The following is a 25945-nucleotide window of genomic DNA, read 5'->3' as shown; positions in this document are numbered from 1 at the left end:
AGACACGGGCTCCGCTACGTCAGCAAAGCAAAGCCAGTTTAGTACACAAGTTCACCAGTATTCATAGGTCTCTACATTCCGTACAAAATTTTCCACTCAGACCCCTTTGCCCTTGTTCCATTAGTAACACAATCTTTTCTATTATCAAGTCCTTCTTACATTCTTGCACTAGCAATGGCCTTGTTACTTTCTCTCTCGTCAGAGCGGTCAGCGTGATCAGACATGGTGTCTTCACTTTTGTTCTTGCCTTGAGTTTATCTCTCCCACGGCTTTCACTGTACCAGGGCCAAAGGGTCTGCCGGTGCCACCCAGCTCAGCTTCTGTAGCTGTCTGATTTTCCACAGTGATGTGCTCTGATGCCTGTGCCATCCCAAGAAGATGGGCTGTGATGTTCTCTGGTTCCTTTGATGTCACAAGGAGCAGGGTTGTCAGGTACCCCTGGTGCCCGTGACATCACAAGGAGCGGTGCTGTGATATGCTCTGGTGGCTGTGACAACACGTGGAGCATGGCTGTGATGTGCATTGGTGCCTGCCTGTGACATCAAGCAGAGAGAGGACACATTTCACAGTCCTCTGGTGCCTGTGAAATCACAAGGAGCAGGGCTGTGATGTGCTCTGGCACCTGTGGCATCACAAGGAGAGGGACTGTGCCCAGTGAGCTCCACTCCCTGCTGATCCCTGGCACACGCTGTCCCTGCAGGACCCCTGTGCTTTCCTGGCAGCTCTCAGATCCCTCCAGACAAACATTCCCCTGCCATCAGCCCTGGCACAAGCTGTAGAGCCCCAGGAAGGTTCAGCACAGACCATTCACCATCTGATGGGCGCTGGCCACCAACAAGCAAAACCTGAGTCTCTTGTAGGCTGCAGTGGGACCCTGATCTCATCCCGCTGAGCCCTGGAGGAACGAGGAACACAAGGAGCCTCTTGAGAGTTCTGAGAGTGACTTTGGAGGGACAGCAAAGCTTTCCGTGGCCCAGCACAGAGCCCTGGGCCGCAGGACCCTGTTCTGCACGACAGCCCTGGGCACCCCTGGCTGCAGCCCCAGCTGCTCAGCCCTGCAGCAGAGCCCGGCAGCAGGGAGCTGCCCTGTGCTGTGCCTCGGGTGGTGCAGCAGGGACACCCAGCCCTGCCCCAGGGCCACATCCCTGCCCTGCAGCGACTCTGAGAGTCCTCCTGGAAGGGCCTCAGAGCTGTGGGATGTGCCAGCTTCAGGAGATCCCTGCAGGAGCTGCAGCTTCTCTTCCCCCAGCCAGAGAATGACTGTTCCCGACACTGTGAGGATTTCTCCTCTAGTGAGCCCTCAGTGAGCTCTGCTCCGTGCTGCCAGCCCAGGCTGAGTTGAGCCCCTCAGTGCCTGTGTGCTGTGCCCGGGGTGGCTGCAGGCAGTGCCCCAGCCCTGCTGGGCTGTGCACAGGAGCTGCTCCTGGGCAGAGCTGTCTCTCTGCAGCGCTGCCCTTGCCAGGAGCTGCCTCTGTGCCAGGAACCCGGCCCAGCTCGGCAGCACAGACACAGCACAAGGACTTTCATGACCCTCTTGGGGTTTCTACTGAGGTTCTCAACATCAGTCCCTGAGAGGGAGCTGAAGAAACCTCTCCAGAGCTCCCAGTCAGAATGCAACTCCAAAGTTTCTTGAAGTTTTAATGGGTCCTGCTGAGGGGCATGACTGAGAAAGTGTCCCCAGGCCCCAGCCAGAGCAGAGAAGTGCAGGCAGTGATGACAGGTGGGGACAAAGAGAAGCCAAGTCTGGGCGTCCTGGTGCACAGCAGCCTCTGTGCCACCAAGGGCTGTGAGCAGACACCTTGTCCTGAGGCCCTGGGGCCTCCTGGCACAGCCTCAGCAAGGCTGGGCACTGTCAGCCCCTTGTCCTGCCCTCAGCATCCCCCTCCCATCCCAGTGGCCTCAAGGATCTGCTGGAAGGAGTCCCTGGGGAGCCTTGGTCAGGAATGGCCCTGGTGGGGCTTCTAAGGGCCTGCAGGTTTTTCAAAGGACTTTGGGTTTTGCTTCTGCCTTGGAGTCTCGGAGAAATTTGTGCAATCATGGCCTCCAATTATCTGCTGTAATTACTCCCCTGAGATTCTTACTCAGTAACAACATTCAGGGGGCTCATTAATGCTTTGAGATCCTCAAGGTGTTTAAGGCACTTTGGATTTTCCTTTCCACACTGAGTCTCTGAGAGGTTTTTGTGCAATCCTGGCCTCCAATTTTCTCCTTCAAGGACTCCATGAGGAGCCTGTGTTGGGGATGGACCTCAGTGGAACTCATTAATTCCTCGAGACACTCTGGGTTTGTGCTCTGACTTTGACTCCTGGAAAGGTTTGTGCCATCTCCTCTCAGGCCATGAGGGCTCAGCAGCAAATGCACCATGGGGCTCATTAAGATCAAACAAGTCCTGACACACCATGGCTCTGCCCTGATCTCTCTCTGTTGTAGTGCAGTTCATTAGGGAGCTTTCCTACTGCAGTTATGGAGGAATATTTCAAAGAGCTTCTAAGAAAGACACATTCTTATTTTAAATTGTGCATTTTTCTCTTTAGAGAAGAGGTGATTGCAACATTCACTGACTGGTATTGATCCAGGGACTCTCCTAAGCAGGTCTGGCCTGCTCAGAGAAGCTGTGCCTTGATGTCTGAGCCAGTGTGGAGAACCTTGCTCCACATTCCCCAGCCCCCTCCTGTCTCTGCTCAGTCACCTGGGATCTGCTTTGTTCAGAGAACTGGCTGTACACAGGCAAAAAGGTGTTTTATTTTATTTTTTTTTTTAAAGCAATCTAAACCTCCTAAGGTTCCCCATTACAAACAGGTACCTTCCTCAAGGGTGTGCCAAGCCCAAGCTGCCACTAATGAGGTTCCCCTTCCCCAGGGCAGAACCCCACAAGGAATGTTTTGCACCTTTGGATTCCTTGGTTCCACGAGGCCTTGTTGTGTCACAATGGTCTCCTCGGATCCACAATGTCACAATGGTCCCTTGGCTCCATGTGGCCCCACAGTGTCACAGGGGCTTCCTTGGTTCCATGGGCCCCAAAGTGTCAGAGTGGTGTCTCCTTCTTCCTACAGACACCAGCAGCAAACCCCACTGCCAGGGCCAAATGCCTGGAAGAAGGAGGAAAGGGGGAACATTTGGAGTGATGCTTTTTGTCTTCCCAGGTCACAGGGACGTGGGGTGGGGCCCTGCTGTCCTGGGGATGGCTGAACACTGGCCTGCCCATGGGAGGGGGTAAGAGAGAACAACCTTGAGAGAGAGACAACAGTGGAGAGGTCAGGCAGAAGGCTGGGTTTAAAAGACCGTCATCAGCACAGGAAGCATCACTCTAAGGCATTCTGTTGAAAGCTGACATTTCAGGGCTTTCTTGTATATTCAGAGATGGATGAGCAAATAGCAAGTGGAACAGCGTCAGCTTTCTCTGTGCCCTGAGAAGAGCTGTAATCTTTTCAGCAGTGTGCCCTTGCTTAGGGCAAGGATGTCAGACTTCAGCAGCTTTCGCTCTCCTGGGGGGCTTCTCTTCACAGGCAGGCGCTAAAAGCGGAATAAAACAGCGGCGTAAGGCGCAGCACAAAGGAAGCCCCGGGGCTGATCATTTTAAACACCGCCCTTGCAGTGACATTTCCCGAGTGATCCTCAGCACCCCGGGCCGCAAACAAACCCCGCTCGGGGCGAGCACAAGATCCGCGCCCAGCGCTGAGCAACAGCTCGGGCCCAGCAGGGCCTGGGAGGAGGCGGGGGCGAGCCCCGGGCCGGCTTCCAGAGGGGCTTCGGGGCTGGGGGCGATGGCGCCGAGCGCCCTGCCCGTGTCCCCCTCGGCTCCGCGGCCCCACGGGGCAGAGGCCGGTGCCGGGGCTCGGTCCCTGCTGCCACCAGGGCGCTGCCGAGGGCTCCCCGCCCGCCGGCGCCGGGCCCGCGCTGAGGGAGCGGCGCCGCCATTGCTGCCGCCCTCAGGGGCTCTGAGGGGAGCGCGGCTGCCGCCAGCCCCGCTCGGCTGCGGGGAGAAACGGAGAGTAAAGAGAGAGAATAAACAGAGAATAAAGAGAGAAAACAGAGAGAGAGAGGGCAGAGAGAGGATAGAGAGAGAATAGAGAGAAAGACAGAATAAAGAGACAGTAAAGAGAATAAAGAGAGAAGGACAATAAAGAGAGAGACTAGAGAGTAAAGAGAGAGTAAAGAGAAAACAGAGAGGGTAAAGATAGAGAATAAAGAGAGAGTAAAGAGAACGAAAAGAGAGAATAAAGAGAGATAAAGAGAATAAAGAGAGAAGAGAGAGAGAATAAAGAGAGAGTAGAGAGAGAATAAAGAGAGTAAAGAGAGAGAAAGAGACAATAAAGAGACTAGAGAGTAAAGAGAGTAAAGAGAGAGAAAAGAGAGAATAATGAGAGAGGGAATAAGAGAGAATAAAGATAGAGAAGATAAAGAAGGTGCAAATAAAGACAGAGTAAAGAGAATGATGCCTATGTAACTTGGGCCAAAGTTACAAGACGCTTATACAGTTTGAGTTATAAGATATATAATATATAATATAACCTGAATCATAACTTTTTATATCTATATAACCTGAATCATACCTTTCTATACAATGTAATAGCTACTGTATTGTTAACTAGTGTCTTAACACTTAAATAAACAGAAACTCAGCAGGTGAATAATTTCAAAATAGACAAGTATAGCTATACTGGGAAGCAGCAGCATGTACTGATGGGAAATTGGCAAATGTAAATCCAATTAGCTACAAAATGGAGAATTTAGACCGGTTAGATCCAGAAAGACCAAGAAACACCATAACTGCATGTGTTTGATGCTGTGTTGTAGAGGTACAACCTTACAAAGGGAAGGCGTTGTAAAATCATGGCTCAGGGCTCCTGCTTTGGCCAAGCAGAAGAGGGCTATGGGAAAGTGACTCAACTGAATTAAAGGTAGAAAAAAAAGTTATGTAATCATATCGTGTTCACATTGTGGGGCATGGTGGTCGGTTGAAATATGTTTGTTATGATTTAAAACTGTGTAGCTAATAATAAGTGCTTTAAAAGGCCAGGGTTTTGGAATAAAGCAGCTCTCCTTTGCACCTGCCTGGGGACCCTGCGTCACTTCGGACCCTCGCCTCACCATGATGTTATAATGACGCGGCAATATTGAACAATAATTACTGTGTAAATAAACCACAGCACATGACAAGGATGGGTGAGATAGGTGGAGATATCCCCCTCACCACCAGCACTGCAATAAACAAATACCTGCTCTATAGACACCAGTCTATGGGGATTTATTTCCAGCCTTTTTCAGGCATCAAGGGAGAGAATAAAGAGAGGGAATAAAGACAGAGAGTGTAATGACAGAGAGGATAAAGACAGAGAGAGAAAAGACAGACATTGCTGCTAAAGAACATCCGAGCAGTCCCAAACACCTTCGGACAGTGGCCCCAATGGCCACGCTTGGGGGTGTCACCATGGCCAAGCAGGTCAGAAATCCCCTGTGGAGATACCTGGAGTGGTTGAGTGAGATGGGACACCAGACACACAGGATTTAGTCTCACCGGGATAAAGAAATAATTGTTTTGGTCTATTTGGGATAGAAAATGACTTTCAATTGCATTAGTCTGTTGTACATGGGGTTCAAAAGGCATAATAAATACTAAAATGAAATAATGATGAATACCTGTGGTTCTTAAGGCATAAAGTAGTTAGGAGCAACATATCTACTGATAAAAGATTTAATAAAAGAAAAGCTATAGTATTAAGAATCTTCTGCAGTTTTGTCAGTGGTTCACAGAATCGCAGAATGACTAGGTTGGAAGAGACCTCCAAGATCATGGAGTCAAATCCATGCCCATACAACTCAACTAGACTATGGCACTGAGTGCCACATCCAGTCTTTTTTTAAACACATCCAGCGATGTGACTCCACCACCTCCTTGGGCAGATGATTGCAGTACTTTATTATTCTTTCCATGGAAAACCTTTTCCTAATATCCAACCTGTATTTCCCTTGGTGCAGCTTGAGACTGTGTCCTCTTGTTCTGTTGCTTGCTGCTTGGTGAAAGAGACCAACCCCCACCTGACTACAGCCACCTTTCAGGAGATTGTAGAGGGTGATAAAGTCACCTCTGAGTCTCCTTTTCTCCAGTCTAAACAACCCCAGCTCCCTCAGTCATTCCTCACAGGGCTTGTGTTCCAAGCCCCTCACCAGCCTCGTTGTCTCCTCTGGATGTGTTTGAGCATCTCAATGTCCATCCTAAACTGAGGGCCCAGAGCTGGACACAGCACTCAATGTCCATCCTAAACTGAGGGGCCAGAACTGGACACAGCACTCGGGGTGTGGCCTCACCAGTGCCAAGTACAGGGGAAGAATGACCTCCCTGCTCCTGCTGGCCACACCATTCCTGATCCAGGCCAGGTGTCACTGGCCTTCCTGGCCATGTGGGCACACTGCTGTCTCATGTCCAGCTGCTGTCACCAGTCCCCCCAGGTCCCTTTCTGCCTGGGCACTGTCCAGCCACACCATCCCCAGCCTATAACATTTCAGGGGTTATTGTGGCCAAAATGCAGGACTCAGCACTCGGACTTATTAAACTTCATCCTACTGGACTCTGCCCATCCATCCAACCATTCCAGGTCTCTCTGCAGAGCCCTCCCACCTTCCAACAGATTGACACACACTACCAGCTTAGTGTCATCTGCAAATTTACTAATGAAAGACTCAATACCCTCATCCATGTCACCAATAAAAATATTGACCAGAGCTGGCCCCAGCACAGACCCCTGAGGAACACCAGTGGTGCCTGGCTGCCAGCTGGATGCAGCACCATTCCCCACCACTCTCTGGGCCCGGCCATGCAGCCAGTTCCTAATCCGGGGCTCCTGTCCAAGCCCCGGGCTGCCAGCTTTTTCAGGAGTGTGCTATGGGAGGCAGTGTCAAAGGCCTTGCTGAAGTCCAGGTACACAACATCCACAGCCTTTCCTGCATCCACCAGGCGGGTCACTTGATCAAAAAAGGAGACCAGGTTGGTCAAACATGACCTACCTCTCCTAAACCCATGCTGGCTGGGTCTGATACCCTGGCCATCCTGTAAATTCTGTGTGATGACACTCAGTATAAACAGTTCCATTACCTTGCTAGTCAGGCTAACTGGCCTGTAATAACCAGGACCCTCCTTCCTACCATTTTTGTGAATGGGTGTCACATTGGCCAGCTTCCAGTCATCTGGAACCTCACCAGTGAGCCAGGACTGATTGTAAATGATGGAGAACGGCTTCGCAAGCTCATCTGCCAGCTCCCTCATCGCCCTGGGGTAGATCCCATCTGGGCCCATAGATCTATGAACATCCAAGTGGCTCAGCAGTTCTCTGACTGCTTCCTCTTGGATAATGGGGGGACCATTCTGTTCTGGACCATTTTTTTGTCATCCTTTAAAGAAGTTGCCATTTTAAATTCAGACTGAACTTTGGCCTCCCTGATTTTTTTCCTACATGCTCTAGCAGCCCCCTTAAATACTTCCTGAGAGACCTGACCCTCCTTGCAAAGATGATATATCCTCTTTTTATTCCTAAGTTCCTCCAAAACCTCCATGCCTACCCAGGCTGGACATTTGCCTCGTCGACTTCTCTTTCGGCACGCAGGGACAGTCTGTCCCCGTGCCCTCAAAAATTCTGTTTTGAAGAATGCCCAGCTTTCCTGGGCTCTTTTGTTTTTAAGGGCTGCTTCCCAAGGAACTCTCTGAGTAAGTCTCCTAAAGAGGCCAAATTCTTCCCTCTGGAAGTCCAATGTAAAAATCTCATTGATGTTCCTCCTGATTTTGCCAAATATCGATATTCATGAATATTTCATGATCACTGTGCCCCAAGCAGCCTCTAACCACCACATCTCCCACCAGCCCATCTCTGCAACCAACAGATCTAACATAGTCCCTCCCCTGGTGGGCTCACTCACCAGCTGCAGCAAAAAGTTGCTCTCCACACACTCTAAAAACTTCCTGGACTGCCTCTTTGCTGCTGTATTAAGTTCCCAGCAGATGTCTGGCAGGTTGGAGTCACCTACAAGAACAAGGGCTGATGATCCTGAAACATTCTCCAGCTGCTTAAAGAGTAAGTTGTCCACTTCTTCCTCCTGGTTGGGCGGACGATAACAAACTCCCAGTAGGATGTCAGCCTTGTTGGCTTTCCCCTTAATTCTTACCCATAGGCATTCAACCCCAGTACCCCAGTACAGCCCAATCCCTCCGAGTGATGCTGCTCCTGGGATCCCCCAGCCCTCTCTGTGTCCCCCCCTCTCGGATCTCCAGGCTCCAGAGGGGAGTCCCAACGGCTGGAAGTGGCCAGTCAGGGTCCCCAGCAAGGCCCAGTGTGGATGTGCAGCGCCCAGTTTTCCCAGTTTCCCTCTCCTTTTCCCCGGGCCGGGTTCCCCCCAGCCCCAGCGGGTGGGAGCAGCCGAGAGCCCCGCGCTGCCCATCCCGACCTGTCCCGGCTCCATCCCCGCTCCTCCCGCGGCTGCCAGGGCTTCGGGAACGGGGCACCCAGGGTGTGCCTGCTCCTGGCGGAGGAGGAGGAGGAGGGATGGAAGAGGGGGGGATGAAGGAGGAGAATGAGAAGGGATGGAAGTACTTGAGGAGTGTGGATTAGGGACGAGGAAAAGCAGTAATGGAAGAGGAGGAGCGGGAGCAAGAGGAGGGACAAAGGAGGATCAAGAAAAGGAGAAGGAAGGAGGAGATTGAGCACTCCCTGAATTTAAAGCCTCCCAGCCCTGGGATCATCACCCCCCCATCCCACAGGTGACCAGGGAGGGGGAACTCAGGCCGCATATCCTGGGTGGTCCCTGGGTCGAGTTCTTTTTGGGAGTGGATATCTTGAGAATGAAACCTCCAAAAGTGAGTGGAAAATGCCCCTTGGGGGGGACATTGGGGGGTCCCAGTGGCAGCTGCTGGCAGAGGCAGCCTGGAGGAGCCTGTGTCCCCCAGGAGCCCAAAGTGGGGAGCCCAGAGAGGGGGGAGCACCATGATTTGTGGGACCCTCAACAGCCTGGAGAGGGGCAGGGGGGACTCCTTGGACCCCCTGAACCCCAACGCAAAGAATAAGGGGAGAAGGGACCCCGGAACCCCATAAAACCCTCAGCATCCCTACATGTGTAGAGCGAAGAGGGTGGAGCTTTCTGGATTTCTGGTACTCGCAGCAACCTGGGGAGTGCAGGGACGAAGTAGATGGGGAACCCCAATACAAGCCTGACCCCCAGCAGCTGGGACAGGGGGGAAATTTGGGAGGTTTTTATAGACCCCAGATGTCCGGTCACTTCTGGAGATGGACTTAGGCAGAGGGACCTTCAAAGTCAGTGTACTCATCCTGTGTTTTTCCCAGACCAGGATTGCCTATTCCCAGACCTAGGCCAGATGAAGGAGAAGGATGCAAGGAAGAGGAAGATGTCCCGGGACAGCCAGGCAGGTGAGGAGGAAGTCAGTGCCTATTTCCCCCTCTCTCCTGTTCCATCTCCCAGCCCAGCCTGGCCCCTGGCTGCAGGAAAACCCCGCTGCCAATGCCGTCCTGATGGGGGTGAACTGAGGGGATCTGCTTCCCCTTCCCTCTGGCACGGAGGCAAATCCCATCCTCTCCTTGTCCTTTCTTCCCCAGAGATTGAGCTGAGGTTGGAGACCAGGGAGGACAAATCTCCACAGCAGAACCTCATGGAAGAGGCTGTTTTGAACAGCGCCACATCACAGGAATCCAATAGGGAGGAAAAGTCCTGGAGATCCCGCACGAGGAGGGGCTCCAGACGCATCCCAGGGTGCTCTGAGGAGGAAAGACCCACTCTGTGCCAGGAAGTCAGCCAGAGATCAAGCCAGAGCTCAGACCTGGTGCTCCGTGACAGGGAGGGACCCTACAAGTGTTCTGAGTGTGGGAAGAGCTTTAGCAAAAACTCCCATCTGACCCTCCACCAGAAGATCCACACTGGGGAACAGCCCTACAAGTGTGGGGAATGTGGGAAGAGCTTCAGAGACAGCTCCGACCTGATCCGCCACCACAGGACCCACACTGGGGAGAGGCCTTAGGAGTGCTTGGAATGTGGGAAGAGCTTCAGCCGGAGTTTCAGTCTGACTGTCCACAAGAGGACCCACACCAGGGAGAGGCCCTACAAGTGTGGGGAATGTGGCAGGACCTTTACCCTCAACTCCCACCTCACTTCCCACCAGAGGATCCACACTGGGGAGAGGCCCTAGGAGTGTTCTGAGTGTGGGAAGAGGTTTCAGACCAGCTCCAGGCTCCTCCTGCACCAGCGGTTTCACAGAGAGGAGAGGCCCTTCCACTGTCCCAACTGCGGGAAGGGATTCAAGCAAAACTCCAACCTCATCACTCACCGGCGCATTCACACTGGGGAGAGGCCCTATGAGTGTCCCAGAGTGGGAAGAGCTTCTCCTGGCGCTCATCCTTGAGACACCAGCAACAGAACCACTGGCAAGGGGCGCCCTGCGAGTGCCCTGACTGTGGGAACAGCTTTGTGCACTGCTCCAACTTCATCCCCCATTAGAGAACCCACATTGAAAAGAGCCTTGGTGGTCCACAATCCCCAGTATCCACATTGGGAAGTAGTTGGAGGTCCTTTTGTTTTGCCTCTAATTACCTTTTGATTCATCTCCATTCCTTTAAAACACACAAAAGTGGAGTAAAAACCAACAAACTCGTCAAAGGCATCTAAAGCGCCACTTTTTACTTATGTTTTGGGGGAATCTTGGATTCAGGGAGATACTTGGGAGGATATGGGGGGTTTGGGGGGCATTTGGTGTACTTGTCTCCATTGTTTGGCACTCAAAAGGCAAGAGGGATTTATCTGTCACCTCAAAACCACTCAATGCCACTGAAAACTCCTCAGTCCCACCCCAAAATTACTTGATTCCACAGGCCCTTGGGATGGAATGGGATTGCAAGGGGTTTGGATGAAGTGGGATGCAAATCAGGAGGGGTGAGGTGGGCATTGTGTGGGGTGGGATGGGGATTGGGAGGAGTGGGATGGGAGAAATAGAGCCTGGTCTTGATGTCCAGGAGGGGTGAAATGAGTTGGGATTGGACTGGGGAGGTGTGGTGAAGTCTGGAATGAGACAGCCAAAGGTTGGGGATGACAAAGAGAGGGGGAACCCGTTCCTGAGTGAGTTTTTGGGTATTCCACATTCCTGAAGGGATTTTGGTGCATCCCATATTTCTGAGACAGTTTGGGGGGGGGGGTTCCTGAGAGCAGCTCCATGCAGTCCCATTGCCAGGGGTGGGTGCCTTGGGCATGAGCTCAGAGCTGTAGCCAGAGTCCATTGCCTCAGTGCTGGAGAGCAGAGAAATGATGAATGGCCCCAGATATCTGCAGGGTGCGTTTGGGGGTCAGGGCAAGTTCTGTGTAGGTGGGGCGGTCACTGCCCCAGCCCCAGCCACGGCGGCCTCTGCTCCAGCCCCAAAGTGGCTGCCAACCCAGTGCTGTTCTTTTGGTCAATTAAGTTTAAGGTGTAAGTTAAGGTTAAGGTAGAAATTAAGTCCTGTTCAGTTTGAGCTCTGTTAAGCTTTTAGGCTGTGTTCCTTTTATCCGTGCCCTCACTCTCCTCTTGTCACACATACACAGGGACAGTTCTCAGTTCATTTCTGGTTTGATTGCCTGGATTTGGTTTGGTTTGGTAGTTGCTTTGCTTCCTTGGTGTGCCTGAAGCATCCAGTCAGGGGTAGAGTGACTCTTGCCAAGGACCTTTGTCATGCCTCACCACCTGTGCTCCTAATTGGTGATTTTTGTCAAATATGCTGATCTGCTAAACTTATAAAGCTGCATTAACCCTGTGGGCGGATGGGCATTTTGTGGCCATTTTCCAGATCTGCCCCTTGGAGGCCTCCAATAAAGATCAGCCTTTCTATTACCTCCTCTATAATATTGTCTCCAAAGGGTGATACTTTATTTCTAGGTTCTGTAAGGCATCAACGCAGCGGGGCCTCCTGGCACCCAGGAGACCACTGTGACACAATGACATCTTGGGGAGCCAAGTGTCAGCTGCAAACACAGCGGGGCCTCATGGAAGCCAGGGGCCACTTGGACAGTGCCAGGGCACGTGGAACTCAGTGTCCACTGTGACACAGCACAGCCCCATGGAACTCAGCAGACCGCTGTGACAACATGGAATCTCATGGATGCAAGGCTCTGCTTGGGCAAAGTGGAGCCTCCTCAGACACAAGTGTCCCTTGGACATTGCCAGCTCTTGTATAACCCAGTGCCCCTTGTGACTCAGTGCAGCCTCATGGAACTGTCTTGGGGATGGTTCATTTGCCATCACCATTTTGAGTTGGTTTTTGTTTTGTGTCTGGAATAGTCACTGCCTCCCCTCTCCTGGCTCTGGGAATATCCCGATGGGTGGAGGGGCAGCCTGGGATCCTGCAGGGGTTGGGGGCCAGGGGCTGCTCTTCATTCTGGTTGGGGTGATTGGCTCAGCAGCCATGTGGCACAGTGCATGTGATTTGAGATCCTTTTGCCCTGTGGTTTTGGCGTTTTGCTTTTCTCTTGTTTGTTTTCTCCTTGGCATGGTGACTAGGGCTTGCTGACTTGCTTCTCTGCTCCTCTGCTGCTTGGGAGAGGAAGAATCCTCTGCTCCTGGTGGGCTCTCACAAGGCTTATTCCTCAAATCTGTCCTGGGGGTGGCTCAGGGATGGAGAATGCCATGATCATTTGTGCTTCTAGGTGGGAACCTTCTGTTATCATGTGTGGAGTCCCTGCAGCCCCTCGACATCTTACCCAGAGTCTGGCCTTGGCAGTACAGACCATAGTTACCTGCCCAGCCTGAGAGAGGGGACTTGCCAGTGGTGCTCTGTAGATGATGGTTTGCCCCAGTTTCTCCCCTCCCTAATGCCCCTGGCCCTTTGGTTTCTCCATTCCTCCGTGTCTCCATGGGTTGTGCGACCCCGGTGACTGGCCCCATTTTCCCTATGGGACACTGACCTTTCCTGCCCTTTGCTCCACCTCCATGCCTCAAGGTCTTTGGCTGCTGAACCTCATACTTAAGCCTGAGACCGGCACATGTTCACTGCTTTTGCCCTGGATTTCCCTTTGGCTCCTGGAAATAAACCTGGCTGGAAGTGATCTAGTGCAAGGGCCTTCTGCCTCTCCTTGCTGAGCTAGCCGTGTGGTGTGTGTGGATGTTTGAGCTTGACTGCTTTGCCTGAGTGACTTTTCCTCTGGAGAGGCTTATTGGGTCTAGGCTCTAGCTCCATTCCTAAATAACACGAAGTTACAACCATGGTGGTGTTTGTTCTGTTCCGTTCTCTATGTATTTTATAGTGAAGAACTGGTCTTCCTTTTGCTACAGTTTTTCTTGGGAGCCCTGTAAGTTTGGAATTTGATCCAAGGGGATCATGGGGGCACTGCTGGGCCCCATGGAACCAAGGGGCCAGTGTGATCCTGAGAGGCCCCGTGGATCCAGGGAGACCATTGTGCTTCTCCAGGTCCCCTTGGAATCATGGAATCCCTTGTGACACTGCTGGGCGCTGTGGACCCAAGGACACCTTTGTGACACTGAGGAACCAAGGACACGTTTGTGACACTGCAGGCCCCCTTGGAACCAAGGGAACATGGAACAGCTCTGGCTGACTTGGCCTCCCAGGGGCTGCCTGAGAGCTCCAGCTGACCTTGGCATGGCGAGGGCCGCTTCCCATCTGCCCCTGGAGCCCTGGGGCTCCATGCTTTCCTTCCAATGGAAAAGAACTGTCCTTCTCCAGGGACCCATGGCCAAAATTGGCATTTGGCCTCCAAAATTCTGTATATCCAAGGACTGCTTCCAGCCAAAAGCTGCCAGGAGAGAAAAGTCTGTCTGGCTTGGCCTCCTGGAGGCCACGTCTGGACCCCAGATCACCTCTGGTGATCTATCACCAAAACCCTGGGGCTCTGTGCATTTCTTCCTGTGGAAAAAGACTGTCCTTCTTGTCCATGAGCCGATGGTCAAAATTGGGTTTTTACCTCCCAGATTCTATCCAAGGATTGCTCCCAGGGAAGAGCTGCAAGGACAGACAAGTCTTGTTGGCCTTTGCCTCCTGGGGACCACGTCTGATCTGCCTTCAAAACACTGGGGCTCTGTGCTTTTCTTCCTATGGAATGAAACATCTTTCATGTCCAAGTGCCCATGGCCAATATTGAGAATCCATCTCCCAAATTCCATATATCTAGAGATTGTTCCAAGACAGAAACTGCCAGGAGAGACAGGTCTGGCTGCCCTCACTTACTGTGGCCACCTCTCATCTCCTTCCAAAACACTTGGACCTTGTGCTTTTCTTTCATATCCTTGACTGGGCACCCATCGCAAAACTTGGGATTCCACCTCCCAAATTCCATTCATCCAAGGATTGTTCCCAGACAAAAGTCACCAGTACCGCCAAGTCTAGCTTCCTTTGGCTTCCTGAGGGCCAGCTCTCAGCTGCATTGAAACACTGGGGCTGTGCTTTTCTTCCTATGGAAAAGAACCATCCTTCTCCTCCAGGTGCTCATGGCCAAAATTGGAATTTGGCCTCAAAATTTTCATCTATCCAAGGATTTCTTCCAGACAAAAGCTGCCAAGATGAACAGGTCTGGCTGACCTTGGCCTCTGGTGGCCACCTTTCATCTTTCAATACTGGGGTTGTGTGGTTTCTCGGGCCAGCTTCCCTGCTATAGGGGAGCAGAAGGGTGTTTTACAACTGCTAAAAAACCGATGGGATGGGGCATATGGTCATCCCGTCCCGCGGCCCGGGAGTCACTGGGCCAGGTGAAAAGCCCGGGCCCCACTGCAGGGAGAGAGCTGGGCTGTCTTCTTACCTCTTCCTTCTGGGGCTGGAAGGGAAAAGGAAGTCCCCGGGGTGATTTTAAGCTTGTGTGACTCAGAGGTGTATATCTATATTTAACTGGCCAATCCGGCCTTCCATCTTGAAAGTCAGTCACTAATCGGTTTTTTACCACCCGTGCTAAACCAACACACCAGAGGACATTCCTCTGGAGTGAAGTGGCCTCGAGGCACTGTTTGTGCCACTGGAATTGTGCCAGCCCTGAGTGCTAATGATGGTGTTTGTGCTCCCTGGGGTTCATCTCCCCCCCCACACACACAGGATGCACTGCTGAAGTCTCCTCAGCACAGAGCAAACAGGCACTGCTGGCCTGGACCCTTGGTGTCCCTCCATGCAGGGACAAACAAGCTCCTGCAGGTGAGGGCAGAGGCCATTGCTGCCAACGGTGGTTGCAGGGGCTGCTGTGGAACAATTGCCCTGGGGCACCTTCCCAGGCTGTCCCCAGAGACACAGCCCAGGCCCTGCTCTGCTGCTCGCTCAGTTGCATGCCAGGAGCTCTGGCTGTGCCGGGACACTGCTGTGTGCCCACCCTGCACACTCCCCCTGTGTCCCAGGCACTGGGCTTTGCTTGGCCAGGGCATTCCTGGAGCATCTTCCTGACAGCAGCTCTGGAGGAGAGCAAAGCCTTCCTGCCCTGCCCTCAGGAGATGCCCTTTGCTGATGGAGCTGCTGTGCTGGAGCCTGGCTGTGTCCCAGCAGTGCCCATGGCCTGTCCCTGCCTGTGGTCACAGCAGGGACACGCAGCAGGACAGTGACCAAGCTGCCACAGCAGCCCAGCCTTGCACCCACAGAAGGGCTGGGAAGGGGAGTGTGGAGCTGGGAAGAGCAGATGTGGAAACAGCCAGGGCCATTGCCCCTGACTGTTCTGGCTGTGCTGGGAGCTTCTTTCCTTCACGGCTGCAAAAAATCATTATTTTATTCAGATGCACAGGAAACAAAGCTTTTGAAAGTCATTGCGATACTGAATAATGGCAGATATTCATGTGGAAATACTGTTGGTAATAGTATTCATTTGTGGAAAATGTGACAGTAGAATGTATTAAGAAAATGTGGAAATGGAAAAACAGGACCAATAGGCTGAGACTGAAATAAGTTACATTCAGAAGGTTACATGCAGAAGAAAAGAGGCAGTTTATTGATTCTCAAATCCAGTCAGCAGTTTCCTCATGGAATCCATGAGTTCCTTATTCCTCAGGCTGTAGATGGTGCTGGAGGCACCACCAAGTACAGAACTGACAGGGCCAGATCCAGGGATGGGGAAGAGATGGAGGGGGGTTCAGGTGGGCAAATAGATCAGGTGGGCAAATAGATCAGGTGGGCAAATAAAGAAGGACACCACAGCCAGGTGAGGGAGGCACAGGGTTGACATCACAGACACACATCCCTTTGTGTCTGAGGAGGCTCCACTTTGCCCAAGCAGAGCCTTGATCCGTGAGATTCCATGTTGTCACAGCGGTCTGCTGAGTTCCATGGGGCTGTGCTGTGTCACAGTGGACACTGAGTTCCACGTGCCCTGGCACTGTCCAAGTGGCCCCTGGCTTCCATGAGGCCCCGCTGTGTTTGCAGCTGACACTTGGCTCCCCAAGATGTCATTGTGTCACAGTGGTCTCCTGGGTGCCAGGAGGCCCCGCTGTGTTGATGCCTTACAGAACCTAGAAATAAAGTAACACCCTTTGGAGACAATATTATAGAGGAGGTAATAGAAAGGCTGATCTTTATTGGAGGCCTCCAAGGGGCAGATCTGGAAAATGGCCACAAAATGCGCATCTGCCCACAGGGTTAATGCAGCTTTATAAGTTTAGCAGATCAGCATATTTGACAAAAATCACCAATTAGGAGCACAGGTGGTGAGGCATGACAAAGGTCCTTGGCAAGAGTCACTCTATCCCTGACTGGATGCTTCAGGCACACCAAGGAAGCAAAGCAACTACCAAACCAAACCAAATCCAGGCAATCAAACCAGAAACGAACTGAGAACTGTCCCTGTGTGTGTGGGACAAGAGGAGAGTGAGGGCACGGATAAAAGGAACACAGCCTAAAAGCTTAACAGAGCTCAAACTGAACAGGACTTAACTTCTACCTTAACCTTAACTTACAATTTAAACTTCTCAATTTAGCAGAAGAACAGCACTTCACAGTATTTATCTTAATGTATAACCTATGACTAACCATTTATAAAGGAATAGTATTTAACTACCTTATAACTTATCTTAAACCTGGAATTATGGTAAGGCACGTCACAAAGCAGTGATTCAGAAAACTCAAAACCATACAACATCAAGTTATTCAGAGGTTGAGAAGAGGAAGTCAGGAGAGGAGCGAGAGGAAGAGAGAGATCCACAGTCACCTTTGGATGCAGTGCCATCTCAGCTGCTGGGAGCTCCGGGGCCGTGGGACGTGTCAGTGTCACACCTGTGTCACAGCCTGGCCTCCTCTGGTCCCTCTCTGGTGGCATTTTTGAGGTGCCAGGGGCAGCCACTTTGGGGCTGGAGCAGAGGGTGCCGTGGCTGGGGCTGGGGCAGTGACCGCCCCACCTACACAGAACTTGCCCTGACCCCCAAACACACCCTGGAGATGTCTGGGGCCATTCATCATTTCTCTGCTCTCCAGCACTGAGGCAATGGACTCTGGCTGCAGCTCTGAGCTCATGCCCAAGGCACCCACCCCTGGCAATGGGACTGCATGGAGCTGCTCTCAGGAACCCCCCCCCAAACTGTCTCAGAAATGTGGGATGCACCAGAATCCCTTCAGGAATGTGGAATACCCAAAAACTCACTCAGGAACGGGTTCCCCCTCTCTTTGTCATCCCCAACCTTTGGCTGTCTCATTCCAGACTTCACCACACCCTCCCAATCCCCACCGCAACACATCCCACCCCTGCTGGACATCAAGACCCCCTTCCCAAGCTCTATTTCCCCCATCCCACCCCTCCTAAACTCCATCCCACCCATCCCACCTCACCCAATGCCCATCTCACCCCTCCTGATTTACAGCCCACTTCACCCAAACCCCTTCCAACTCTGTTCCACTCTAAGGGGCTGTGGAATCGAGTAATTTTGGGGTGGGATTGAGTAGTTTTCAGTGGCATTGAGTGGTTTTGACGTGACAGATAAATACCTCCTGCCTTTTGAGTGCCAAGCAATGGAGACAACTACACCAAATGCCCCCCAAACCCCCATATCCTCCCAAGTATATCGCTAAATCCCAGATTCCCCTGAAACACTAGTAAAAAGTGAGGCTTTAGATGCCTTTGATGAGTTGGTTGGGTTTCACTCCTATTTTCTGTTTTTTGATAGGATGAAGCTAAATCAAAAGATAATTATAACAATATAAAAGAACCACCAGGCATTTTCCAACAAGGATCATGGGGATTGTGGGTCACCAAGGCTCTTCTCAACGTGGGTCCTCTGATGGGGGATGAAGCTGGAGCAGTGCACGAAGCTCTTCCTCCAGTCAGGGGAACTTGCAGGGGTTCCCTTACTGGTGGCTCCGTTGGTGTCGGGTCAAGGCAGAGCTGTGGGTGAAGCTCTTCCCACACTGGGGACACTCGTAGGGCCTCTCCCCAGTGTGGATGCGCTGGTGGGTGATGAGGGTGGAGTTGTGCTTGAATCCCTTCCCGCAGTCGGGACAGCGGAATGGCCTCTCATCCGTGTGAATCCGCTCGTGTATGAGGAGGTCTGAGCTGGTGTGAAACCTCTTCCCACACTTGGGACATTCGTAGGGCCTTTCCCCAGTGTGAATCTTCTTGTGGGAGGACAGGTGGGAGATCCGGCTGAAGCTCTTCCCACATTCCAAGCACTCATAAGGCCTCTCCCCAGTGTGGGTCCTCTGGTGGCTGATCAGGTTGGAGCTCTGGATGTAGCTCTTACCACATTCCCTACACTCAAAGGGCCTCTCCCCAGTGTGGATTCTCTGGTGGACAATAAGGCTGGATCTCTGGCTGAAGCTCTTCCCACATTCCCCACACTCGAAGGGCTTCTCACCAGAGTGGATCATCTGGTGGACGATCAGGTTCGAGCTCTCACTGAAGCCCTTCCCACATTCCAAGCACTCATAGGGCCATTCCCCAGTGTGGATCATCTGGTGTCGGATCAGGTGGGAGCTGTCTCTGAAGCTCTTCCCACACTCAGGACACTCGCAGGGCCTCTCCCCAGTGTGAATCATCTGGTGGCGGATCAGGTGGAAGCTTTGCCTGAAGCTCTTCCCACACTCCAAGCACTTGTGGGGCTTCTCCCCATCATGAGGCTGCTCATGGACAAGCTGAGAGATCCGGCTGGATCTCCAGCTGCCTTTCCAGCACAGGTTTGGTCTTTCCTCCTCAGAGCACCCTGGGATGGGTTTGGAGCCCCTCTTCATGTGGGATCTCTGGGGCTTTTCTCCCCTGTTGGATTCCTGCGCCGTGGAGCTGCTCACAAATGCCTCTTCCATGAGGTTCTGCTGAGGCAATTTGTCCTCCCTGGTCTCCATCCTCAGCTCCTTGTCTGGGGGAGGAAGGAAAAGGAGAGGATGGGATTTGCCTCTGTGCCAGAAGGACGGGGACAGAGATCCCCTCAGTTTGTCCTGAGCAGGACGGCGTCGGTGCGGGGTTGTCCTGTAGCTGGGGCCATGCTGGGCTGGGAGATGGAGCAGGAGAGAGGGGGAAAGGAGCAGTGGCTTCCTCACCTGCCTGGGGCTCCCAGGGCATCTTCCTCTTCTTCACAGCCTTCTTCTGGCCAAGGTTTGGGAATGGGAAATCCTGATTAGGGGAAAAACACAGGATGAGTACATTGACTTTGAAGGTCCCTCTGCCCAAGTCCATCTCCGGAAGTGACCAGACATCTGGGGTCCATAAAAACCTCCCAAACACCAAGATTCAGTCCTGAAAATGCCTCCCAGGAATTCTCTGTCTCTGGCCTCTCCCCTTTGGTGTTCAGGGGTTACCCCCTGTCCCAGCTGCTGGGAGTCAAGCTTGTATTAGAGGTCCCTCGTCTACTTGGTTCCCACCCTCCCCAGAAATCAAAAAAACTCCCCCCTCTCGTGTCTCCCCGTTTAGGGATGCTGGGGGGTTTTGGGGTCCCAGAGTCCATTCTCCCGCAGTTCTCTGCTTTGGGGTGCAGGGGGTCCAAGGAGTCCCCCCTGCCCCTCTCCAGGCTGTTGAGGGTCCCGCCAATGGCGGTGCTCCCCCCTCTCTGGGCTCCCCACTTTGGGCTCCTGGGGGGCACAGGGCTCTGCTCCTCCAGGCTGCCTCTGACGGCAGCCAACACTGGGACCCCCCAGTGTCCCTTCAAGGGGCATTTTCTGTTCAGCTTTGGAGTTTTTCATTTTCAAAATATCCCCTCCGAAAAAACCCAACCCAGGGACCACCCAGGATATCTGGGCCGAGCTCCCCCTCCCCGGTCACCTGTGGGATGGGGCGTGATGATGCCACGGGCCGAGGGCTGTGAATTCAGAGAGCGCTCGACCTCGTGGTCCTTCTCCTTTTCTTGACCCTCCTTTGTCCCTCCTCTTCTTCCTCCTCCCGCTCCTCCCCTTCCATCCTTCCTCCTCCCTAACCCCACCTCCTTCCCGTACTTCCATCCCTTCTCGCTCTCCTTCTCCATCTCTCCTCTCCCAGCCCTCCTCCTCCGCCAGGAGCAGGCACACCCCGGTGCCCCGTTCCCGAAGCCCTGGCGGCCGCGGGAGGAGCGGGGATGGAGCCGGGACAGGTCGGGATGGGCAGCGCGGGGCTCTCGGCTGCTCCCACCCGCTGGGGCCGGGGGGAACCCGGCCCGGGGAAAAGGAGAGGGAAACTGGGAAAACTGGGCGCTGCACATCCACACTGGGCCTTGCTGGGGACCCTGGCTGGGCACTTCCAGCCCTTGGGGCTCCCCTCTGGAGCCTGGAGATCCGAGAGGGGGGAACACCGAGAGGAGTAGGGGATCACTGGGAGGGACAGGTGTGTACTGGGATCGTACTGGGATCACACTGGCAATGACTGGGATTGTACTGGGGTCAGCTAAAACTGTGCTGGAGCAACTGGGAGTGACCGGGAATGACTACAAGCATGATGAGTGCAACTGGGATATACTGGAAGTGTCTGTGACCACACTTGGGGCGACTGGAACCACACTGGGAACAGCCAGGACCATGCTGGGGAGAACTGGGACCACGCTGGGGGACACTGGGAATGAGTGGGAGTGACTGGGTCTACACTGGAGGCAACTGGGCATGACTGGGACCATGCTGGGAGGGACTGGGATCCTGTGGGGAGTGACTGGGACTATACTTGGGGAAACTGGGTGCAACTGGGATCGCACTGGGAGGAACAGCGAGCAACTGGAACCATGCTGAGGGATGCTGGGATCATACTGGATCATAACTGGAGCAACTGGGACTGCCTTGAAGGTGACTGGGAGTGGCCGTGGGCAATTGGGATCAGGCTGCAAGCAGCTAAGGACACGTGGAAGCGACTGAGAACATGCTGGCAGCAACTGGGATACACTGGGAGAGACTAAAACCACAGTGGGGGTAAATGGGAGACAACTGGAACCGTGCTGGATGCTAATGGGAGCAGCTGTGCCCATGCCGGGGTCGTACTGGGATCCAATTGGAACTGGCTGGGATCAGACTGGGAGTGACCGGAATAGTACTGGGAGAATCTGAGTGTGACTGGGATCATACTGGAACCAGACTGGGAGTGACTGGAAAGGTGCTGGCCGTGACTGGAACCATACTGGAGGTGACTGGGAGCAACTGGGCCCACACTGGGAACAAATGGGATCTTATTTGGAGTGACTGGGAGTGACTGGATTCACACTGGGAGCAAATGGGCCAGCGCTGGGAATGAAAGGTCAGTCAGTTTGGCCATGACTGGAATACTACTGGGAGTATCTGGGAGTGCCTGGGGTCATACTGGGGCTGACTGTAACCATACTGGGGGTGACTGGGTGCAACTGGGACCATACTGGGAGGGACTGGGATTGTAGTCCAAGTGACTGGGATCATACTGGAAGTGACTGGAACCATACTGGCAGTGACCTCGAGGCCTACTGGGATCACCCCAGGAGGAAACTGTGGACATATTGGGAGCAACTGGGATCAACTGGAAGGTGCTGGAACCATGCTGAGGGGACTGTGACCACAACTGGGGCAACTGGGATCACACTGGGAACAACTGGGACCACACTTCCCACAACTGACAGAAACTGGGACTGTACCAGAGGCAACTGGGAGTAACTGGGAAAGACTGGGATCATTCTGAGGTAACTAGAACCTTACTGGGGCAACTGGGAGTGCCTGGGAATGACCACAGGCCTGCTGAGGGCAACTGGGATATACTGGGAGTGTCTGTAACCATACTGGGGTGACTGGAACCACACTGGGAACAGCTGGGACCACGCTGGGGGCAACTGGGAACAAGTCAGAGGGACTGGGGCCACACTGGGGACAACTGGACATGACTGGGAACATGCTGAGAGGGACTGGGACTACTCTAGGGGCAACGGGGGACAATTTGGATCATGCTGGGAGGAGCTGGGAACAACTGGAACTCTGCTGGTGCCAACTGGGATCCTACTGGGATCACAGTGGGATCACAGTGAGAGCCGCTGGGCTTGTGCTGCGTGAGACTGGGATCACTCTGAGGGTGACTGGAATCCTACTGGGATTGACTGGGAGGGGCTGTGAGCAAGTGGAATCATGCTGAAAGCAACTGGGAAGAGAAGGAGGTGACTGGGAGCATGCTGGGAGAGACTGGGAATCATGGGGATCATACTGGAGGCTACTGGGGTCATGCTGACATGTACAGGGAGTAGCTGGGACCACACTGGGGGCGACTGGCTTCATACTGGGAGGGACCGGGAGTGATTGGAGTTAGACTGCAAGTGACTGCAATCATACTGGGAGTGGCTATAATCATACTGGGATTGTAGTGGGTGTCAGTGGATGTGAATGGAACTTACTGGGGGTTCCTGGGAGCTACAAGGCCCGTGCCGGGAGCCAACTGCTCACGCACTGGGAGAAACTGGGAGCAACTGGGAATGACAGGCTGCATGCTGGTGACAACTGGGAATGACAGGCTGCATGCTGGTGACAGCTGGGATATTCTGAGAGTGACTGGGATAAAACTGGGGGCAACTGAACCACGCTGAGGAAACTGGGAGTACCTGGAAATGACTACAAGAATGTTCAGGGCAACTGGGATAGACTGGGAATGCCTGAGACCATGCAGGTGGGGACTGGGACCAGACCGGGAGTGACTGGGACTGTGCTGGCGGGAGCTGGGGGCACACTGGGGGCAAGTGTGAGTGACTGGGGCCCTGCTGGGAGAGACTGGGATCATACTGGGACTGACTGGGCTAATCCTGTGAGCAGCCACTGCCGGCACCGGGACCCCCCAAAAACACCTCCCGGGGACCCCACCATGTCCCCCCTCAGGGGTCTGCTGCTCGGCTTTGAAGCCCTGAACGCTTCAAACATCCACCCCAAAACCCCAAACCCAGGGACCCCACCCGGGATATTTGGGGCGAGCTCACCCTCCCCGGGCACCTGCAGGACGGGGCCGATGGTCCCGGGGGGCTGCGGGTTCGGGGAGCGCTGGAGCCGCCCGGTCCCTCCTCTGCTCTTCTTCCTCCCGCTTCCCGCTGCCGCTCCGCCTCTTCCTCCCTCCTTCCCTCCCCCCTCCTCCTCCTCCCCCGTTCTCTGAACCCCTCGCCGCCACGGGAGGGGTGGGGATGGAGCCGGGACCGGTCTGAACGCAGAGATGGCTTGGGAGGGGATGCCAGGAGTGGGAGTGACTGCGCTGTACTGGAATCATACCAAGAGCAGCTCCTGGGTGACTGAGTTACACTGGGATCATACCGGGATCATACTGGGAGTGCATAGGAGCAGCGCGATGGCTCCAGCCACTCAGGGGGTAACCAGGTGGGATCCCACCACTACAGGGGTGTTTTTTCCCTATTTTAGGGTGTTTGTGAGGCCGCAGCCTCACAAGTCTCTTTCAAGGGGGGCTCATGACCCCTTTAAGTGACATTTTTATGGGGCCTCCATTCCGTTTGCCTCCCAGGGTGGATTTTTGGGGTCCTGTCTACCATCGCCGCTTTAAGAGCCCCTTTGTCGGTTCCCACTATAACTCCCCTTAAAAGGGCAACACCACTCCCCCTGATTTCGGCAGCGGAGCCTGGGGGGGCTTGGGGGTCCGAGGGTGGGGTTGGGGATCCCGGGAGGGTTTGGGGGTACCTGAGTGATGCCGATGATGGTGATGGGGATGGATTCTCCGTTGGACAGGAGGTCACAGCTGGAAACCACCTGCACTGTGTGGAGACCTGGGAATGAAGAGAGAAAGGACGAATGGAGTTGTGTCCCAGCCCTGTTGGAAAGCAGATAGAAATCTCCCAGGACCCCGTGCACACAGCTTAGAGGCAGAAAAGGATGCAGGTGTTGGTTTGAAACCCTCAGAGAAACTGAGATCCATAAAGTCACACCGACATGAAGTGGGAACGTAAGTTGTAGTTTTAGGTGAGTAAAGAGATTCCTTAAGTGCCTTAAGCAAAGAAGAGACTGTATTAGTTGACAGAAAATCCCTGAAGTCCAGTTTAAAGTTCAGTAGCATTACCTTGTACAAAGTTAACTAAGTCTTAGACATATTATAAACATAGCAGAGCATTGCTGACATTGCTAGACAGAATAGATAGGCTGTGGGCATAGGCCTTGTATAAGAAATGATGAGCGTTGTCACACAGCTGTGTTAGACCAGGATAGGTGCAAAAAGACAGGAATAGCATCGTGTTTGTAGCTGGTTGGACGATTTAGGAATAGAATGCATTGTATCGGGGCTGCTGCTGCTGCTGCTTCTGCTTTGGCCATGGGGACTCTATGCTGGAAGGCATTTTGCATCATGGCACGGACTGTAACACTGACCCTGGTGAGACTGATCCAGCCATGTCATAAACGGCTTTTCCAACAAGCAGCACCTCTCTTGTTCCTCGGCTGGCCCGCTCAAACTTGCCAGCTGTCCATCAGCAAAGTGCCCACAGCTCCTGCGCGCTGCCAGCCCTTCCCTGGCAGCGACAGCAGGAGCTGCTCCTGCCACCGGCCAGCTCCTGTTCCTGGAGTCCCTTCCCGTGCTGGCAGCACAGGCTCCCTCTTGCCTTGAGCCCAATGCCTGCCTGCACCTTGGGCTGGCTTTGCCAGCTCTCTTTTCCCAAGCCTTTGACTCCCAGGCTTCTGCCCCAGCCCAGGGATATTTGTTATTTCTATTACCTGCTAGTTTGACAACATGAACCATTCTGGTTTTACCTAAGAGGTGAATCATGAAGATTTTGGGGCTTTTTTTGTCCCCAATGTCCTGTTAAGAGCAAGAACACGCTGTTCTTACACCTGGGATTGTGGCTGTTCCTACACCATTTATTCCACACTGCATGACTAAAGAAAATCTCTCCTTTTCCTTACTAAGTTGAAGCTACAGCTTAGTGGAAATAGGTGTTACAAGAGAATGAATGCCATAATCCCCCTTTTAGTTTTTGGTCCGTAGTGGGTACCTCCTTGAAGGATCCAGAAGAACTCCAAAATGTTGTGCATACAATGAAGAAAATCAACACTAAATTCCCTCTGGATTACGAGGTTAGAAAATCGGTTTGAATCGCTGTCACTGTTTCTCACCACATCTACTTCAACTGACAAGAAATTCAGCTGATTTTCTCTGTGAAAAATACGGGTCACTTTTTGTTAAGATTTTAGAAGTTTAATAATAAAAAATAAGACAAGAAGAGGCATAACAAAAGCAAAACTACAGATGTCTGGGTGCCTGGTGTTTCCACCCAAAGCACAGCTTGCTAACAAAGGATCTTTCCTTTAAATACCATAGGTTATTGCATATTCATAAATTTCATATGTGATTTACACAATCCTTTTGACTTTAGGTGTTTCTGCTTAATTGCAACTTTTCTCCCCCACCATTCTTTCTTGCACATAAATTTTTCATGGCTCCACGAGTCGCAAATCTCTTGATAACAAAGGAAATAAATTCTTCCTATTGGAGTCGTCGGTGTCCTTGCTGTTATGTCTATCCACGTGAGATGATGTGAGGAATTTCTTAATTGCTTCTCCCATTTGGGTTGTGGGGGGTTTTTTGTGTGTTTTTTGTTTGTTTGTTTGTTTTGTTTTGTTTTGTTTGTTTTTTAGCTAGTCACAAA

The 25945-nt window shown here is 52.9% G+C and overlaps 1 pseudogene; it reads right to left on the bottom strand.

Moving 5' to 3' along the window:
* LOC136303661 (uncharacterized) overlaps positions 1-25945 on the bottom strand; it is a 372218-nt pseudogene that overhangs the window by 223018 nt on the left and 123255 nt on the right.

The sequence above is a fragment of the Chamaea fasciata genome, unplaced genomic scaffold (assembly GCF_029207755.1).
Source record: "Chamaea fasciata isolate MVZ Bird 193981 ecotype frontalis unplaced genomic scaffold, bChaFas1.0.hap1 SCAF_40, whole genome shotgun sequence".
Classification (NCBI taxonomy): domain Eukaryota; kingdom Metazoa; phylum Chordata; class Aves; order Passeriformes; family Sylviidae; genus Chamaea; species Chamaea fasciata.
Note: the sequence above shows the minus strand (reverse complement) of the source record. Positions and strands in the feature narration are given on the sequence as shown.